At 38.8% G+C, this 8,535-nt stretch overlaps 1 pseudogene; it reads right to left on the bottom strand.

Annotated features, from left to right (window-relative positions):
- Positions 1–856: 856 nt before the first annotated feature.
- On the bottom strand, positions 857–2,650 carry LOC133772805 (protein tyrosine phosphatase type IVA 1-like; annotated as a pseudogene).
- Between the last annotated feature and the right edge of the window lie 5,885 nt (positions 2,651–8,535).

The following is an 8,535-nucleotide window of genomic DNA, read 5'->3' as shown; positions in this document are numbered from 1 at the left end:
AGATATATAGTGAACTCATCTTTGGCAAGTAATTTTACAGAACAGAGGATTGAAACAGGTGACAAAAATACAAATTTTGTCTCACTGCATTCAACTATGAGCATAGGCCCTCCATTTTGCTCTAGGGCTGAAGATCTATAAATAGTTTCAAAAACAAGCAAAGCAGCAAGCCACAACAGCATCTGAGCACCTTTCCCTTTTCAGCAGAAGCAAGGCTAGTGGGACTCATCTTGGAGTGAGACTTTGATGTTAACTGAGATCTGGCCAACTGATACTAAAATCTGGGTCTTTATACTTTCAGGAGCAAACACTCTATGTGGGGCTCAGGGTAGTTTGGTCCTGACTTGTCCTCCATATCCTGGGTGTTCATAAAAGAATTCTGTTCTACTACGGACACATCTTGTTTTCCAACCAAAACAATGAGTTGAACATGTTTCTAGATTGGAAAATACTATGAAAGTGAGAAACAAGTGTAAAGTTCTATGCAAACATCAGGCTGGTGCTGAAGAATGTGAGCTGTGAACTGGGGAATGGAATCCAGCCCTTGGAACAATCTCCTGAAAGCTGGCTCTGTTTCTCTCGCACCACATACTGGCATCAGGCTCTGTGCAAGCTGCAGCTGAAGCATTTATTCCCGTTGCTATCTGGAAACAACCTCAATGACAAACAGAGGCAATCTAGGTTGTCTTTATGCAACTTTGCCATTTGTTTGCTACAGACCAAGTCTCTCTGGCTGGAGTCCCACCTAAATAGTGATATAATATTCCATTAAATATTAAATTGGTGAAAAGAGAGCCTCTTATTGGAGAGTAGATGGAAGTTCAAAAAAGCACTTTTTTTTTTTTTTTTTTTTGCATTTCATTATTTATTTAGATGTTTAAGCTCTCGCACTAAGTTTTTACAAGCTGGTGAACAGACAAATTATTCTCCCACAGAACTATAACCACACATTCCCAGACAGTATAAATATATGGTTGAACTAACATTAATACACATCACCATTTTATCAATTACATAATAAAACAAATTATCAAGTATTCAAATATTAAGTTACACAGCTCAAAAGGCATATAAAATATTAGATGTCTGCTCAATTCATTAGCAGAAACCCACTTTTTTTTGCAAGAGGTTGGGAAGGAAAAAAAAATCACACTTCAAACAAAAATAAGTTGGTAAACAACTTTTGATAAGTATGGAAAAAATTACAAGAATTTCAGAAATTTTATGATTAAGAATTTTAAGCTACAATAACAAAGCATCTCTACCTCTTAAAAAATATTTACTAAATTAAAGAGCATATTCTACATGTTATGCACAAGACAAAGGCAACATTTTACTAAAAATATTTAATAGCCCCCTCCCATTCTTTTCTCAGGCCCTCCCTGTTAAGCTGCACCTCAGAGTGCAAACGTTAAATTAACTGTAAGGCTTTTTTTGTCTGAAGACATTAAAGACATGTGCTTCTGTACAATGTAGATTTTTCAAAATGGAGGTTTTATATTAACAGCAAAAGATTTATAGAAACATTAAATAATCATAAGACTTGGTAAAAAAAAAATCAATGGTTAAGCAAACCTGATGTATACTGGTATGAATGTGGGAGATGTAAACATAAAGTGAACAGGCAAATAACCATATAGTCCCTAGTTTCAATGTTTGAAATGACTGAAGGAATAAACCACATAAGGTCTAGAGTGTTCATAGTTCCTGGGATTTTAATTCTGTATGATACTAAAAATATACAAGTATTGTGCTGGGTATTTTGGCACCTAATCTTTCTAAATTTCTTATGTATTGATAAGATTCTGGCATGGGAATAGATTTAAGATACAACTGAATATTGCATGATTTCAGGAAAAGTCAATTGGTACAAATGATAAGCACATTTTAAATACTAAACAGCAACAATCTTTTGCTAAATGTCCAAATAAGTTGGTTATAACCCAAAGACAGAGGTTGCAATTCTGTCAAACTCGTGGCCTGGTAAAACTAATTTTCAATACCCTTTGGAAGCTTCACTAAACTTATTCACCAAGCCAACATGTTGGCTAATATGTATGACAAATTAGATCCTGTCTCAAGTTCTTCTTCCAAAGCAATAGCATTAGGCACCCCAGTTTTATTGAATGCAACAGTTGTTTCTATGACCATTGGAGTCTTTGAAGCGCAGCCGCATCTTAGGACGATATTTTTCCAAATACAAAAGTTGTTTGCTGTTAAAAGCTCCACGCCGCTTTTGTCTTATGAACTGTACTGCATCTTCATATTTCATTCCACCTTCAATTAATGCTAGGGCGACAAGCACTGGAGCTCTCCCAAGCCCTGCAACACAGTGAACAGCAATACAACAACCAGGTTCTTCACGAAACTTAATTTTTACAAGACTTAACCAGTCTTCAACAATCTGGTTGGACGGTGGTGCACCATCATCAAAAGGCCAATCGAGAACATGGATGCCTTCTTTCTCAACAAGAGTAGTGTCATAAGTTGCTTCACATACTCTTACTATCGTGGTAACTCCATATTTCTTAAGTTCCTCAATAAATTTGTTTAATGTTGCATTGGTTGGATTATGTGTAATAAGAAATCTCATGTTCTTGTATGTGACTTCCACAGGAGCTGGGCGGTTCATTCGGGCCATGTTAATTTACTTAAAAAACACTTAATAGGATTATGAAAGAGTTAAAAAAAAAAACTGAATACAGAAATTACGCAAAGAAACTGAAGTCTACTTCACTATCTTCCACTTGTGATTCTCAGTGCTTTAAGTATGAAGTTGGGAGTAATGGGAAATGAAATGAACCTCCTAACAAGAAGCAGCAATTCTTCAATCCAGTAATACTGAGGCAATAGAAAGGAAGTGCACTGAGGTTTACCCCATCCAGGTCAGAACTCTTGTAAAATGCTCTGTGGATTTCAATCCAACACTTCTGTGTCCAGGTTAACCACTTTTATGGGGGCTTCTTGGTGGAGTAGTAACGAATCTCTACAGTTCACTTGTCTGCATAGAGGTCGTGCTGTGCCTGGCAGTAGTCTCCACTGCCCTTCAGAAACTCCATAAATGTGTGACCAAGAACACCACAGAAAGGAATATGTTTACTCATTGAAGATTGTGGCCTAATCATACAGCCGGTCCCGAGGCGGCGGCGACACAGGCGGCAGCGGCGGATGCAGGGCAGGGGGCGGAGGTGGTCGTCGTGGGGCGGCGGCAGCGATGCAGGCGGCGGCGGGGGCACCACACTCTACCATGCCTCAAAAAAGCACTTTTGAGTATCAGTGCTAGTCCATCATAGAGCATGACAGGTAGGTTTCTGTTGGTGCCTTCCTAGCAATATCTCAGCCTTCCTAAGAGAAAATAAGCTCACCAAAGGTGGTGCTAACATGGGCACTTAGCAGAGGTAAGAGGTAGGTGACCTTTGCATCTGAAACTTTCTCAGCCTTCATCCTTGTAATTGCTCACAAATCCCGTATTTCCATCCCTTGGGAGAATGAAATACTTTCCTCAATGCTCTGGCTGCAAAACTGGAGAATTTGCAAGTACATGAAAGTGGAAGCAACTAAGCAAAGCCCAAAACATTCAAACAGCATATACTACAAAATGTGAAGAAAACTAAAGGAGTAATAACCTAAATTTAGATCACTCCAACTTTACAATAACCAACTTGTAGTTCACTCTAGAATGCTCCAAGAAAGTCTTATGAAGTGTATTTATTTATTTGAAAAGCAGAGTAATGAGAGAGAGAGAGAGAGAGAGAATCTTCCCTTTGAGTTCACTTCCCAAATGCCTGGAACAGCCTGTTCTGGCCAGGTCCAAGCCAGGAGTCAGAAACTTCATCTAGAGATAGAATGTTCAGTAGTAGCAGTGCTGGATTGGAAGTGAAGAGTAATCAGGACTTGAACTTGTACTATACCAATTTATAGCACAGTGTCTGATACTGTGGGCTCAACAAATTATGTTATGATAAAGTGATGGGTATAACTTTTAGTTGACCATGGGAGGGAACAGATATAGTCCCTGTCATTGAAACACCTCAAAGTCAAGGCCTGAAGGGACTCAACACGTTTTTCTGCCTGCAAATGAGACATTCTCATAATTCCCATTCCATGAGGACAAGCGGTACCAGTCATTGGTCATAAGGACTGCGGACAATCTCATTCTTCAAGCAATGCTTGCCTTTCCTTCCATAGTAGTACAAACTGAAACCTCCAGACAAATGACAAAAATATGGAAAATAATTTATTGTTTTGACATTCAAAAGCTTGAAGAAAATATCCTATCAGTGTAATGAAATCTCTATGTAATAATTTCTTTACAGTCTTTCCTGCCAGGAAGATGCCAGTGTTTCTTTGAACCTAATGGGAAAAATGTGAGCATAATAAAGGAATTGGCTTAGAAGGATTAATACCTTCCATAGACATTTAAATTTTAAGGGGATGTTATGGCCCTCATAAACCAAATAACATCTTCGTGCTCTTTTTCTTGATATATAAATATAAAGTAAAACTATTTTCATTATGGAATTCTGAAGGTTAAGTGAAATAATATCTGCAGAAGGTCTGGGAGAGAACTTGAATATAGTTATCATTCAATACTACAACCACAAATATTTAAAACTCAAATAAATGAATTTCTAATGATAGATGTGGTGTTGCTTTCATTAGTTGTGGCATACTTTTTTGTTTCATATTTGAAGGCTTTTCCTCTACTTAAAGTATTAGTTAATTTTTCCTGCACTCAAGGCCATCCTTCCTTTTTTTTTTTTTTAAAGATTTATTTATTTATTCAAAAGACAGAGTCACAGAGAGGCAGAGAGAGAGAGAGGTCTTCCGTCCGCTGGTTCACCTCCCAGATGGCTGCAATGGCTGGAGCTGCACTGATTGGAAGTCAGGAGCCAGGAGCTTCTTCCGGGTCTCCCACATGGGTACAGGGGCCCAAGGATTTGGCCCACCCTCTACTCCCTTTCCAGGCTGTAGAATACAGCTGGATCAAAAGTGGAACAGCCTGGACTCAAACTGGTGCCCATATGGGATGCTGGCACTGCAGGCGGTGGCTTTACCTGCTATGCCACAGTGCCAGCCTCCATCTTTTCTTGAAACAATAACATATTTTCCCTATGGAAGACTGACCTGTATTTCTCTTTCTCAATAAAATGATCAGCCCTAGAAAAATAAATGCCTGTCAATGATTGGCCAACGATAAGAAGTCCTGATGTAATATATATTTCAGTTTCAGGAAAATTACTTTGCCTTTGTCCCCTGGACTTTTAAAGCAGTGTCTGAACCACCTCGCTCAGTTACAGCCCTTTTGATGTAGTTTAAGTCATCGTAACTCAGAGAGGCAGAGACCATGACTTCATGGTTAAGACATGGTCTAATAAGGTTCCATGCTTAGAGCTTAAGTGTTTGCTTCCTTCCGGCTCTGAGACCCTGCATACATCATTTTCCTACTTCTCTTTCCTCTAGCGAAAAAATCTGATATTTCTTTCTCTCATATTTGTTATTTGAAAAAAAAAGTTTCAAAAATGCTATAAAACCTTCATTAAATAACAACATTCCTAAGGATGTTTATACTTCACAGAAATAAAGATGAGTTTGCTTTCTAAGTATATGTTAGGTATACTCTCAAGGCACGTGGACATGTAAGATGTGAATTTTAATGCTAACTTTTTTGAATTCCACACATTTTGCTTTCTTTTTATTTGTCCAGCTTTATTATTAGATTATTATTTAATTATTTTTTCAGGCTCTCCTCTGGGATGAAACTATGTTTGCATTTGGAATTTTACTTGAAAATTCTTGTCTGATTTAAATCTGCATATTTCTTATTGCATAAAATTAACTTCAATGGTTTCCCAATGTCCATGAATTTCATAAATACAGGTGTGTCCACGTTGAATACTTTATTATTCTGTTTAAAGTCCTTAGTATTGGAGCCGGCACCATGGCTCACTTGGTTAATCCTCTGCCTGCGGCACCATCATCCCATGTAGGTGCCGGGTTCTAGTCCCGATTGCTCCTCTTTCAGTCCAGCTCTCCGCTGTGGCCCGGGAAGGTTGTGGAGGATGGCCCAAGTGCGTGGGCGCCTGTACCCGTGTGGGAGACCAGGAGGAAGCATCTGCTCCTGGCTTCGGATTGGCACAGCGCGCCGGCCTTAGCAGCCATTTGAGGGGTGAACCAATGGAAAAGGAAGACCTTTCTCTCTCTCTCTCTCACTGTCTGACTCTGCCTGTCAAAAAAAAAAAAAAAAAGTCCTTAGTATCATTGGAGAATGAATTCTGATATTTGGGACATTACTGATAAAGGCCAAAGGCATCTAGTTAAGCTAAATGAAAATTATAAAAGTGATATTATATAAACATTATGATAATATTTTAATAGGTAACATTTATTTATTAAAATTACATGTTAGCACTGAGCTGGCTGCACATTTATATATATATCATTTATTTTCAGCAAGAACCTCTGGGATACTGTTGCTCTGTTTTGCTGAGTAAGAAATTAAAGTTTAGAGAGAGATTTGGCAATTTTCACAGACCTAAAAACTGGGAAAATCAGGCTATTCAGCATATTTTTAGATTTAAAAATATTCTCTAGTCTCTAGAATTTTTGCTTAAAATGTCAAAACCAAATATCTATTTTATTTGCATTATTTGTGTGGACAAGGAAATATTCTTAAGTGTCTGGAGATGATCAAATTGAGGCACTGCTAGTTGATCTAGGAGAGGCTATAGTACTATGTAGGAGATGCGGAAATACTAAATGGAAACATCAGCAACTATTAGTTGCCTCAGGATTTCTTCATTGAAACGAGTCCTGTCCCTCCCATTGCACGTCCCCAGATGGATAAAAGAACCAACTTGTCCTCTACAATCAGTTTCTCTTCTTTCTGTCGTCCCTGAGAGACTGGATCTCTCATTTATTTACACTCCAAAATGTCAGTCTTGGAGATAGTCAGGTGTTAGTGTTAATTGGGCACTGTTACTAAGTGCAGACAGTCCCTATAGAGGTACAATTACCTGCTGGCAGGCTTAAGAATAAGTCTAGTGGCTGTGATTTCTTTTTCTTTCTTTCTTTTTTTTTTTTTTTTTAGGTTGGCATGCTTAAATGTTTTTTCCCAACTTTTATTTAATAAGTATAGATTTGCAAAGTACAACTTTTGAATTATAGTGGCTTTTCCCATCATAACCTCCCTCCCACCCACAACCATCCCATCTCCCACTCCCTCTCCCATCCCATTCTTCATCACAATTCATTTTCAGTTATCTTTATATACAAAAGATCAACTTAGTATATACTAAGTAAAGATTTCAACAGACTGCACCCACAAAGATACACAAAGTATAGAGTACCGTTTGAGTAGTAGTTTTACCATTAAGTAATTTCTTTTCAACACCATTTAATGTTGTAAATCCTTGGGAAGTGCTTGCTATATGCTGAGACCTTCTTTTCATAGTTCTATAAGCCACATTTGTCTGAGGCCTGGCCATTTTTCTGTGTTGTAGTCTTATTTTGGACTGTTTTTAAAGTATCTACCACTTCTACCTGCATTTTCCAATCTGTGGCCAAAGGGCAGAACTCCTTGATCTGTTCTTGATCTGTAATTGCTCTTTTCACCCTGGAATGTACTTCTGCTTGCCATGATTGACAGATAGTCCAGCTCACTTTCTATCCTTTCTCTGCTTTCTCATCTTAGTTCCCAGCATGAAGCACTAGAAGACAAGACCTAGAGGTGATCAGAGAAGGGAAGCATTGCTGAGCACACGGTGTCACAAACAAAAACGATTAACTGCTACCATTTTCATATTCTAAGGAAGCTACAGAATTCACATGAGGAAGAAAACTGCACTTTGAGGAAAATATTTATTATATTTTTTTGCTCAAGGAACACAGAACTAAACTGCTCAGCATAAAAATAGATTGCTCTAAAATGAAATGAGCCTTGGTATTTTGAAGATGGACAAGAAGCATCTGTCTTAAGGTAACCTTTTATTCAATAAAAATTGAAGACATTAAGGAATTCTGATTATTTTTGAGGAAGGGTCTCCAGAAGGTAGGGCCTTAGAAAAGTGGCAAGTGAGGCTTGTGGGATTTAGGACTAATGGTGTTATGCAACTGTCCTACTTTGTGTTTTCCTTTCATTTTCCTCTCTAGTATCATGTAAAGTTTCATTGATTATTAACATCAATTTGGGGTTAGCATTTCTGTTACCGGAGAAATTGCAGGGTTCTTGTCTTCGCACAAGAAAGAATTCAGGCGTGAGACAGAGAGTAGTGGGAGGTAAAAGTAGCAAAGTTTATTAGGGTAGGGACATCCGTAAAAACGGATGGGCACCTCTCCAGACAGGACCTGAGAGAGAGTGCCCAGTCCCTCAGACTGGGGGAGGGGGGGGGGCTGCATGGGTGAGTGGAGAGTACACCTGGCCAGGCCAGGCCAGGCCAGGCCAGGCCAGGCCAGGCGGGCAACTCAGCAAAGATGCAGAGAGCTGAGCGCACAGTCCAGTTGAGGCTGGGGGTTTTTAAGGAGATGGGTCTTGCT

The sequence above is a fragment of the Lepus europaeus genome, chromosome 13, assembly GCF_033115175.1.
Source record: "Lepus europaeus isolate LE1 chromosome 13, mLepTim1.pri, whole genome shotgun sequence".
NCBI lineage: Eukaryota > Metazoa > Chordata > Mammalia > Lagomorpha > Leporidae > Lepus > Lepus europaeus.
This window is presented reverse-complemented; position numbering and strand designations above follow the sequence as displayed.